Source organism: Pteropus medius, unplaced genomic scaffold (genome assembly GCF_902729225.1).
Source record: "Pteropus medius unplaced genomic scaffold, Ma_sr-lr_union100, whole genome shotgun sequence".
NCBI classification, from domain to species: Eukaryota; Metazoa; Chordata; class Mammalia; order Chiroptera; family Pteropodidae; genus Pteropus; species Pteropus medius.
Genome location: NW_024344370.1, coordinates 15289996 through 15303360, shown reverse-complemented (window position 1 = coordinate 15303360; position 13365 = coordinate 15289996).

Genomic DNA, 13365 nt, shown 5'->3' with positions numbered 1-13365 from the left:
TTGTATATAACACAAAACAAGAAGGACCAAAGGGAAACTCCACAAAAGCCAACCAAAAGAAAGAAAACAGGAACACAAGGACAAGGAAACAATGGAAACACCAAGCTAACAGAAAGCAAAAGATAAAATGGCTATAAGAAGACCTCATATTTCAATAATCACCCTAAATGTAAATGGATTGAACTCAAAAATAAAAAGGCACAGCATTACAGAATGGATCAAAAAACAAAACCCAATTACATACTGTTTCCAGGAGACACATCTCAGCTCCAAAGACAAATATAGACTCAAAGTGAAAGAGTGGAAAATGATATTTCAAGCAAATGGTATTCAGAGAAAAGCAGGAGTAATGGTACTAATATCAGACAAAATAGACTTCAAAAAAAAGATAAACAAAAATACTGAGGGACACTTCATAATGATAAAGAGAATCATGCACCAAGAAGACATAACACTTATTATGGGTCAGAGAAAAAATAAAAAGGAGATCAAGAGATACATAGAAATGAATGATAATGATAGTACAACATATCAAAACTTTTAGGACACACCAAAAGCGGTCATAAGAGGAAAGTTCATATCATTACAGGCCTATCTCCAAAAACAAGAACGAGCCCAAATAAACAATCTAACGCTTCATCTTAAAAAAACTAAAAAAGGAAGAACAAAAGAAGCCTAAAGTCAGCAGAAGGAATGATATAATCAAAATTGGAGCAGAAATAAATGAAATTGAAAACAACAACAACAACAAAAAAAAAACAATAGAAAAAATAACTGCAACAAAGAACTGGTTCTTTGAGAAGGTTAATAAAATTGACAAATCCTTGTCCAGACTCACTAAAGAAAAGAGAAAAGGCACAAATAAACGAAATTAGGGATGAAAGAGGGGAAAGTATGACAGACACTGCAGAAATACAAAGGATCACGCAAGAATACTATGAAAAAGTATATAAAACCAAATTTAATATCCTAGAAGAAATGGAAAGGAGTACTTAGAAAAATATAACCTTCCTAGACTGAATCAAGAAGAACTGGAAAATCTAAATAGACCGATCAGCAGTATGGAAATTGAAACAATCATCAAAAAACCTACGGAAAAGTAAAAGTCCAGGACCAGATGGCTTCATCAGTGAATTCCACGTAACATTCAAAGATTTAATACCTATTCTCCTCAAATTCTTCCAAAAAATCGAAGAGGAGGCAGTACTTCCCAACCCATTTTATGAGGCCAATATTACTCTGATACCAAAACCTGGTAAAAATAACACACAAAAAGAAAACTACACATTAATATCTCTCATGAACACAGATACAAAAATTCTAAATAAGATACTAGCGAACCAAATACAGCAACATATTAAAAAGATTATGCACCACAATCAAGTGGGCTTTATCCCAGAGACACAGGGATGTTTCAACATACACGAATCAATTAATGTGATACACCACATAAACAAATTAAAAAATAAGAATCATATGATCATATCAATAGATGCAAAAAAAAGCCTTCGACAAGATACAGAATCCATTTGTGGTCAAAACACTTAAAAAAATCAGTGTAGAAGGAAAGAACCTTAACATAATAAAGGCCATATATGACAAACCCTCAGCCAACATTATACTTAATAGTATAAAACTAAAAACCTTCCCTCTATGGTCAGGAACAATGCGAAGCTATCCACTATCGCCACTGTTGTTCAATATAACAGTGGAGGTCTTAGCGAGTGCCCTCAGACAAGAGAAAGTTATAAAAGGCTTCCAAATAAGAAACAAAGTAGTCAAACTGTCACTATTTGTGGATTACATGATTCTCTATATAGAAAATCCTAAAGACTCCACAAGAACACTACTGGAAACAGTAAGCAAATACAGTAAAGTCTTTGGATACAAAATCAACCTTCAAAACTCCATAGCGTTCTTATACTCTAATTATGAAGTGTCAGAAAAAGTAGAAAAAATAATTCCTTTTGCAATTGCCACAAAAAGAATAAAATACCTTGAAATAAATTTAACAAAACAAGTGAAGGACCTATATGATGAAAACTATAAGAGCCTATTAAAAAAAATCGAAGAAGTTACAAAGAAATGGGAAGATATTCCGTATTCTTGGATCAGAAGTGTCAACATAGTTAAAATGACCATGTTACTTAGCATTATACAGATTTAATGCAATCCCCATCAAAATCTCATTGGCATTTTTAAAGCAATAGAACAAAATATCTTCGGATTTGTATAGAAGTACAAAAGACCCCAAATTGCCAAAGCCATCCTGAGAAAAAAGAACGAGGTTGAAGGCATTACTCTGCCCGACTTCAAATTATACTACAAAGCGATTGTATTCAAAACGCCATGATATTGGCAGAAAAACAGACACGTGGACCAGTGGAACAAAATTGAGAGTCCAGAAGTAAACTCATATCTAGATGGCAAATAATTTTCGACAAAGAAGCCAAAAACGTACAGTGGAGAAAGAAATGCCTCTTCAATAAATGGTGCTGGGAAAACTGGAAAGCCACCTGCAAAAAATGTAACTAAACTTTAGTCTGTCACCACACACCAAAATTACTTCAAAATTAATCAAAGACCTTAATATAGGACCTGAAACAATAAAATGCCTAGAAGAAAACATAGGAACTAAATTGAAGGACATTGTATTTAAAGAGGATTTGAAGAATTTGACCTCAAAGCAAGGGAAGTAAGAGCTAAAATAAATGAATGGGACTATATCAAACTCAAAAGCTTCTGCTGAGCAAAAGAAATTGTCAACAAGGTAAAGAGACAACCATCTAAATTGGAAAATATATTTGCAAGCAACACTTTAGATAAGGGCCTAATATCCAAAATATACAAAGAACTCATACAACTCAATAACAACAACAAAAAAATAAATGATCCATTCAAAAAATGGGCAGAGAATCTGAACAGACACTTCTCCCTAAAGGACATACAAATGGCCAACAAATACATGAACAGATTCTCAACATCACTAGCATCTTAGGAAAACGCAAATCAAAACCACAATGAGATACCATCTCACATCTGTTAGAATAGATATAATCAATAGAACAAGCAAAAACAAATGTTAGAAATGTTAGAGAGGATGCAGAGAAAAGGGAACCTTCGTACACTTCAAATTGGTACAGCCACTATGGAAAACAGTATGGAGGTTCCTCAAAAAACTAAGAATTGATCTACCATATGACCCAGCAATACCTCTACTAGGTATTTACCCCAAAGGCTGGAAAACTCATATCCAAAAAGATATTTGCACATTGATGTTCATAGCAGCATTATTCACAGTGGCCAGGAAATGGAAGCAACGAAGTGTCCTATGATAGATGATTGGATAAAGAATCTTTGGTACATATATACAGTGGAATATTACTCAGTATAAGAAGAGATGAAATACTGCCATTTGTCACAACATGGATGGACCTCAAGATAATCATGCTAAGCGAAATAAGCCAGACTGAAAAAGTTAGAAATCACATGATATCACTTATATGTGGGATATAAACTTAAAAGCAACAAATGAGCAGGACGAACAAATAGAGACTCATAGACATGGACTCTAGGCTAGTGGTTACCAGAAGACTATAGACTAGTGTTTACTAGTGGAGTGGGGGAGGAGGGGAGAGGTAGACAGGGTAAAGGAGGTCCGCCCCTCATCAGCCAGTCCTTACAACCAAATATAGGGTTTAAGGGGAAGGTGAAGTGGGTAAAGGGGATCAAATATATGGTAGCTGAAGGAAACTAGACTTTGTGTTATAAACACACTATAGAATATACAGATGTGAAATGATAATGTACAACTGAAAATTATATAATTGTATTAACCGATGTTACCCCAATAAACTTAATTAAAAATGTTTAAAAAAGGTTTATCTAATAGTAAAAAAGTAAAATAAAAATAAAATAAATAAAGTAGGTATCTCATACTGTTTGATTGATTTGGGAACACTTGCTTTAAAGTGCAGTTCTTAAATGATCTTCTCTTATCATAATGTTCCCCATAATGGCCATTGTAATTCTAGGTTACTTTTCATAAAATTTTGCCAATTTGATGAATATCTGTAGCTTCTGGACATCCGGTCAAATGACGTTGTAGTTAGATGTGCTCCTCACATGACCACATCAAAATTATAATTAAACTACAGAACAACCATCATTGGGAGTCATCTGAGGTCTCATTGAACAGAAGTCCTACAACTGGGTACATACAGAATAGGCCACCTCGAGATGAGTAGGAGGGGCAGAGACACAGAACAGGCTAGTCCCAGAACTGCATGTGACAGTTAAGAATCAGGAGGGACATTTTAGCTGCAGAGGTACCCCCTGAGGAGTGAGGGGTCCCGGCCCCACATTGAGATCCCCAGCCCAGGGTTCCAGTGCCAGGAAGAGAAATCCCCACAATTCCTGTCTGTGAAAACCAGTGGAAATTGTGGCTGAGTGAGACAAAAGGCTGCAAGAGTCACAGACTTTCCTCTTAAAGGGCCCATGCATGAACTTATTTGGTGACAAACTCACTCGCTCTGAGCTCCAGCTCTGGGGCAGCAGCTCAAAAGGCACCAGGGAAATACAGGGAGAAACTGAGTTATCTGGCTTCAGGGCAAGGGCTGCAGGGCCAGCTTTCTTCAGACAAAAGTTCTGAAAGAGGACATTATTCCTTTGTTGATCCTTCACCCCTCCCAGTGTGCTGATGCAGGCAGCTACTAAATCTGAGCTCCATCAGCCTGGCTAACACTGGCCACCTGCCCTGGTGATTCCGAGAACTTCCCCCACACACAACTTGTGGCTTACACAAGTTGCCTCTAGTGGCTTTTCCATACAAATACCCTGTCTTGGCTCATGCTGCAGACTTTCCTAAAATCTCAAAGGTTCACAAAACCTAAAGAAGCAGCATCTGGCCTTGGTGTGCCCCATACCTCTTGCTGAGCAACCCCAAGCCTAACATTAGCAGTAGTCACTTTGGTTCCTGGCTTGGCCTCTCGAGGTACTTCTAAGCCCAGCATGAGTGGTGATTATCTGCAATTGTTTGGTGACTTTTGCCAGGTGTCCCTGGGCAGTGTACAGGCTGCAGCTAATCCTGGGCTGCAGCTGGGCCCCTCCTAGTAGGCCCTTGGGCCAGCAAACCTTGCGGCTGGCTTTAACCAAAGACAGAGAACCACCTTGAGTTGCATCTGAGGAGAACACACCAAAAAGGCAGACTGGGCAGGCACCAGAGCCCTGCTAAAGTGAATTTTGCTCCCTGGGGTATGCCCCTCATCAGCCAGTCCTTACAACCAATCAGCCCAAGGGTCAATGCCTCTGAACAAGCTAAGAGCAACCAAGGCTCAACTACAACATGAGGGCACACACAACCCACACAAGAGACATACCTTGAACATGGCTCAAGTGACCAGGGAAGACTGTGCCACTAGGCCCCATAGGATACCTACTACATAAAGCCACTCTACTAAGACCGAGTAACTTAGGACCCCTACCTAAAAACATAGAAACAAACACAAATAGGCAGCCAAAATGGGGAGACATAAAAACATGTCCCACATGAAAGAATAAAACAAAGCTCCTGAAAAAGAACTAAATAAAATTCAGGCAAGCAATCTACCAGATGCAGAGTTCAAAAACTGGTTATTAGGATGCTCAATAAGCTTAGGGGAAGAGTAGATGAACTCAGTGAGAACTTTAACAAAGAGATAGAAAAAATAAAATGGAGATAGAAAACATAAAAGGGAACCAGTCAGAAATGAAGAATAGAATAACTGAAATGAAGAATATATTAGAGCAGGCATCCCCAATCCCTGTGGCCTGTTAAGAACCAGGGCTGCACAGCAGGAGGTGAACAGTGTACAAGCGAGCAAAGCTCCATCTGTATTTGCGGCTGCTCCCCAGTGCTAGCATCACCACCTCAGCTCCACCTCAAATCATCAGGTATTAGATTCTCATAGGAGCACCAGTCCATAGTGTCAAAAAGGTTGGGCACCTCTGCATTAGAGGGAATCAACAGTAAATTAGATGAAGCAGTGGATCAAATCAGTGATCTAGAAGATAAGGTAGCAGAAAACACCCAATCAGAACAGGAACAACAACAGAAAAAAAAAGAATCCAAAAAAAATGAGGATAATTTAAGGGGTTTCTGGGACAACATCAAGCGTAACAACTTCACATCATAGGGTTATCAGAAGAAGAGAAAAAGCAAGATATTGAAAATCTATTTGAAAAAATAATGATGGAAAATGTCCCTAAACTGTTGAGGGAAATAGACATAAAAGCCCAAGAAGCTCAGAAAGTCCCAACAAAAAATGAACCCAAAGAGGCCTACACCAAGACCCATCATAATTAAAATGCCAAAGTTTAAATACAAAGAGAGACTCTTAAAAGCAGCAAGAGAAACGCAATTAGCTATCTACAAGGGAACTTTTATAAGACTGTCAACTGATCTCTCAACAGAAACTTTGCAGGCCAGAAGAACTTGGCACAAAATACTCAAAGTGATGAAAAGTAAGGACCTACAACCAAGATTACTCTACCCAGCAAAGCTATCATTAGAATCAAAGGACAAATAAAGAACTTCTCAAACAAGAAAAAGCTAAAGGAATTCATTACCACCAAACCAGTATTTTAAGAAATGTTAAAGGGGCTTCTTTAAGAAGAAGAAAAATATATATGTATCAAAAATGTGAAAAATAAAGTGGCAGTAACTACACATTCACCAACAATTACTTCAAATGGAAAAGGATTAAATGCTCCAATCAAAAGTTAGGGTGGCCGAATGGATAAGAAAAGAAGACCTTTACATATGCTGCCTATAAGAAACTCACTTCAGATAGAAAGACACACAATGACTGAAAGAAAAGGAATGGGAAAAAGTATTTCATAAAAATAGAAATTAAAAAAAAAATCTAGGGGAGCAATACTTATACCAAACAAAATAGACTTTAAAACAGAGGTTATAACAAGAGACAAAGAAGGCCCCAGAAACCCACTTCTTGGTATTTATCTGAAGGAACACAAAATACTACTTTGAAAGGACATGTGCATCTATATGTTCATTTCAACATTATTTACAGTAGCCAAGATATGGAGGCAACTTGAGAGTCCATCACTGGGTGAATGGGTAAAGAAGAGGTAGAACATACATACAGTGGAATATTATCTAGCCATAAAAATAAATAAATGAATGAATGAATAAATGAACAAATAAACAAATAAACAAATAAATAAAATAATAAATCCTTGCCATCTGCAACAACATCATGAACCTATAGAGTTTTGTGATGAGTGAGGTAAATCAGACAGAGAAAGACAAATGCCATATTTCACTTACGCGTGGAATCTAAGTAACATAATAAACAAAACAAACAAACTCATAGATACAGAGAACACTTTGAGGTTTGACAGATGGGACAGGGGTTGGGGAGTAGGTAAGAGAGGGGAAGAATTTAAGAAGTTACAAAATTGATAGTTACAAAAGTCATGGGGATGTAAAGTATAGCATCAGGAATATAGTCAACAATATTGTAATAACTATATATGTTGTTAGAGAGGTACTAGATTTATCAGGGTGATCACTTTGTAAGTTATATAAATTCCTGACCACTATGCTGTACTCCTAAAACTAATATAATATTGTATTTAAACGATAATTGAAAATATCTGCAGTTTCTGAGACTATGATTCTTAAACATAAAATAAGCAGGTTTGCTGGAAGATGGACACTCAACTCTTTAGTTACAAAGGATTACATTCTTTAGCTAGGTCTTTGTATATTCTGGAGACTAATGAATATCTAAGAGAGCTTATTATAAGAATTTTCTTGAGGTGGCAAACGGTCTAGCAACCTTTTAATGTTTGGCCTGTGCTCATCAATATTTATGATATTTTTGACTTGAGCTCTCTCACTGGATCCAGTCCAATTCCAGTCGCAGTCCAGTTTTTAAGCCAAACTCAGTCCAACTCTGGCTGGTGACCACCAGCGATTTCCAATCTAGAATCTGGGGACTGGGGAAAGGACTGAACCAGCAAACCCCAAAGAATGAAGACTGTGGACTAGTTCCATACTAATGGAGAATTTGATTTGGAATGCCAATTAGATTGGGAGCTTGACACAAAGGACAGAGTTTAGGACTAAGAGAAACTTACCAACAGCCATCAAAAAGGATCTGAAAGAGAATTCAAAAGGGTTTCCAGATACCACACCTGTGTTTCTTGTTCTAAAACCACTAGAAGTCTCCTTTGGTCTCACTACTGCCACCAAATCTGTTAAAAATTCAACTTAATGAATTTAAAAATCTAGTTGACTTTATTTAACAATTTATAAATCAGGCAGCATCCCATCTAGTAAAATAGAAAGATACTCCAAGAAGTTGTGCAAAATGGAAGGAAAGTTTTTATAGGCAGGAAGAGCATGGAACAAGAAGTTAAAAGAATGGATTATTTCAGTCAAGGTTACCTTCTCTTAGGGGACTACAGGGGGTTTTACCAGGCAATTTACCTCACTAGTATTAATCAGAAAATTTCAGACTGATTTAAAATTATATTGCTGGGAAAGGAATTAAGACTTGGTGGAGCTTATAAAAGTGACTCTTTTGGGGGCCTATTTGTTTTTAAACACCCTTGTTGCTTAAGTTTGTTGAAATTGTGTTTTTATCATGTTACAATGATTTTATTAATTCTAAATTAATGAATATGGTGTATCTTTACATAGTTAACATTTTATAAATATCTAAAATGTATTTATTTTCTCAAACTACAAATTAATTTGAGTATTTTTCTTCTAGGTTTTAGATACTTTTTAAAAATATAATACCTAGTTGTATTATAAATTTTACTTCTAATGCTGTGATATTTCCCTTATAAATGTCTACTGATAATTTTTAATATATAGTAAAGTTAGGAATATTTTTATGCATTTGATTATAATCAATCAACCAACTAGGTGTTTATATATTAAAATACATTTTTAAATTAATCCTTTGGTGTTTTGAGGTAAATCCTAATTCTTTTATGTCTCTTTCAAATAATCTTATGCTTTATTTCTATTGTCTGAATGTTTTTGATATTATGACATTATTATATCATGCATGTTGTTAAAGAAAGTTATACATGACACTTGTTAGGAGTGGTAAGGTAGACTTTATTCAAGGGGAGCTATCACAGTAGATGTAGGGACTACTATAATGGGGTTTGGAGTAGAAGAGAGCAATTGGGCTCGACTCTGAGTATAAAAAGGGAAAGTGGAATCTTATAACCAGGGACCAGCGTAGAAGTCAGAGGGAGAAAAAACTAAAAGAAAACATTAGGAGTAAGAGAGGATTCTAGCTAAACTAACCTAATAGTATTCTTGCTGAAGGCAGGCCAGGCTGATTAGACATCACCTGGGGAATAATGGAAGATGAGAAAGCAGATCAGATATCAAGGGTAGGAGAATTCTGGCTAAACTGACATAGTGAGATTCTTGCTCAAATTGAACAATGTAGAGATAAACACAGAAGCTCAAAAGTCAGGAGTCAGTTGAGAAAAGATTTCATAGAGCCTGACTAACACATTTGGTTGGGACTTTGTCAATACTGCACACACACACACACACACACACGCACGCACACACACACACACATCTAATTATCATCACAATAAATATCTATCTATCTATCTATCTATCTATCTATCTATCTATCTATCTATCATCTATCTATTTATCTATCTGTCTGTCTATCATCTATCATCATCTATCTATATATACATATATATAATTATGCTATATTATATAATAAAATAACAGGGATGAAGACAATTAAAAAATTACCATTTATCCTATTTGCTTTGCTCTTTAGAAAAAGATTAATGGAGAAATTCCCTGAGAGAATAAATTACCAAAAGCAAAATTAAGCAAGTTTTTATAGGACATGTTAAGTCCAGTGGAAAATGTAGATGCATTTTCTAGCTATTCATGAGTGTATCCTGCGGACCCCAAGAAGAAAGATTAATTTGATGTGAACCCCAAGAAGGAATTTATCTGCTGAGATGGACTCCCAATGGTCAACTGAGGGCCTAAATTTACAAAAAAAATAAGAGCTTAGCGACCATTTACTAATAGTGGCTTCTGATGTACTCTGTATACTGGGAAGAATCTAAGACTAACTCTTGGCTTCCCACACTATGCCCTGCTTGTTTATGCTGTCTGAGTCAACCACGGCAAAAAAAAAATCCTGGTTTCATCTTTCTACCAGTTGACTGAGACCTGCTTTGTCCAATCAGAACTACACTATTTAGATACCTCATTTACCTAAAACGGACCTAATTGAGAACCTGGGTGGGAAATTTTACTATAAAAGGTAGCCTCCCCTGCTGCCTGAATTTTTTGTCTCCTGAGCTACAGCTCATTTTTGCTCAAATGCCTTTTTATTCTTTATTACAATCTAAAATTAATTTTGATTTATAATTCAAATATTAAATTAATCTGAATTCTCTACAAATTTGAGTAAAGTTGTTTTAATATATATTTCTTCTAAAATAATAAAAAAGGTCTTGAAATAGATTTTCAGAAAGAAATTTATCTTATTTTTTAGGTTATCACATATTAAAACTGACTTTTTATTAACATACAGTTCTATGAATTTTAACACATGCATAGATTTGTCTAGTCATCATCAAAATCAGGATACAGAATGGTACCATCACATAAAAAAAACCAAAAAACAAAAAAACAAAAACAAAAACAAAACAACAAAAAACCTCCCTCATGCTATCCCTATAATTTTGAAATGCACGTTTTTACTTTTATACCTGTTGTACCAGAATATAGAATTGAACATAAACTATTACCAACTACTTTTGCTTTTGTGATATTAAAATACATACACAAATGGTGGCATAGAAAGGTTATCTACCATGGTAAAAGGCCGACCCTCTGATGGATTTATTTGACTCATTATAGAGATCAAAGTTACAAGAACCGCACAAAACCATGATCATTAATATCAACCACAGATATTACTAAAAGAGATATTACAGAGATGAAGAAAGGTGATCAAAATGATTAACATTTATTCTGAATCCTATTTTTTTTTTATTAAACACTTTCTTGAAAGGTGATTTTCTTTTTCTTAATAGACATATATAAGGGAGGAAAGAAACACCCTTGACTCCCTTAGGGTCTCTGGCTGGCTCTGAAAATTAGACTGACCGAGACAGATTAACAACAACAACAACAAAGGATAAAATATTTATTGAATTTTTACATGTACATGGGAGCCTTCACAAGAAAATGAAAACATAAAAAAGTGAACAGAGCAGGAAGCTTTTATACCTTTGGACAAAGAAACAATACATTTGTGAAGAGTTGACAAGACCAAGAGGTTTGTTCTAGGGGTAGCAAATGGCAAAGAAGAAATTAAGATAAAGGTTTATTTAACCAAATTTGTTTGTATAGATTTCTCAGTCCCAAATTCTCCATGTCTGGTTGTAACAATGTCTTTATTCCTCCTGGTACAAGGAGAGGGTCTGTCAGGGGAGATTTATGACCTGTTTCAGAGAAAAAGAATAAGAGAGTAACTTCAAAGCAACCTTCCTGCTTGTACCATTTTTTTTCAAACTCCTTCAGTGTAAGATATTTAATATGTCAAAGTGTCATATTTTGGGATAGCGTATCCTGAACTCCATCACATATACATATTATTTTTGAATGATGAAGACTTCACCCAGAAGCAGCTCTTTGTTGACATCAGATTCCTAACTTGTCTAATAAAATGGCATATTGATTTACCTGTGGTGACAGTTTTCAATCAATATAGATGAATATATTCACCATTTAACAAGCTCAGTTGTTACTTTTAGAAAAATAATACGAAAAAAGTTATGAACTAAGAAACTATAGATCATTATTTACTTCCAAAAAGTATGGCATTTTGAAAAAGGAAGGATATCAGAATAGTGTGTCCTTTAGTCTTCAGACACCATTGTTGCTTTTTCAACATTGCATTAAAAGCTAATCCCAATGGCAAATCCTCATTATCAAAGTATAAAGTTAGACTTTCTAGTTACTCTCATATTGCAGTTTAATTAACTTGTATATATCTAGGGGCAGTAGAGGATTTATGATTACATCTTTATCAATTGTTAGAGTTGTATCCACAACTACTAAACTGATATTCATTTTCTTCTTTTTTCTATTCAATTGTAAGATAAAATCTTTTGCAACAATTAATTTTAATGTAAATGAAGTATGAAAGACAAAGATAATAGATTTTAAGCCAACATCTTAACCCAATGAAGCAAAAATTGAAATGTCTTAATCACTCCATCATTATCACATATATGACCCATCTAGGGGAAGACTGTTTTGGGTCATCTACATTTAAATGGATACATTACAAAGAAAACATGCACATCACAGGGTAGCTTTTTTTTTTTCTTTTAGTAAGTGTGGATTTAATGCATTTTATTATTTTAGTTCAAAGGTGACAGATTCGCAGATTTTAAATAACACCAGTAATATAAAAAATGTAAGTATACTGAAACAAGGGATAGGGACAAACACTGTGTTGTTTTGAGTTCATTTTAAGTAAATGAACTCTATGAACGCTATTATTGCACGTAGTTTTATTAATGACCAAAATAATTGAATACTAGGAATGCAGTTTGTTTGCAAATTGAGAAGGTATCTGCAAACAATTGAGTTCTACAAACACTATTACCACTTTGGATGTCATAAAGTACATTATTATTTTTTCAAAATAGATGAGCTTTCAAGAAACAATTAAAAGGCATTACTCTGAAAAGAGCTTTTGAGAGGAAGATTTCATTTTGTTACCTGAATATTCAAAAAAAAAAATACTAAAGTCAAAGATATTACTTTTTTGATGTATCGATAAAATCAAAATACCTGAAATAGAGCTGTTTGTGTTCATTTGATTTATATAGTATAATATTGATTATTTTCTAAAGTGGTGATTATAATTACATTGTACTGTGATTTTTTTCTTAACATAAATGTCTCCATTAGCCTGAGGTCAAAATTTAAAGTGTAAATAGATTTTAGCATCTATTCAGGAAGCATCTATTCAGATGTTCAGGAAGGAGACATATAATACTTAAAAAAAATGTGTTTGTTCGTGCGTGTATGTGTCTATCTATCTGTCTATCTATCATCTATTTATCTATCTATCATCTATCATTTATTATCTATCTATTTATCTTTATCTAAACCTATATCTATATCTATGTCTATATCTATCTTTACCTAAATCTATATCTATGTAATTCAACCTTACTCAGATACAGCCCCAAAGCCAAGGTAAATAATATGTAGCAGATTTGATTCTACATAGATGTCTTCTTTTCTCATTACAAAAGGAAATTGAAACT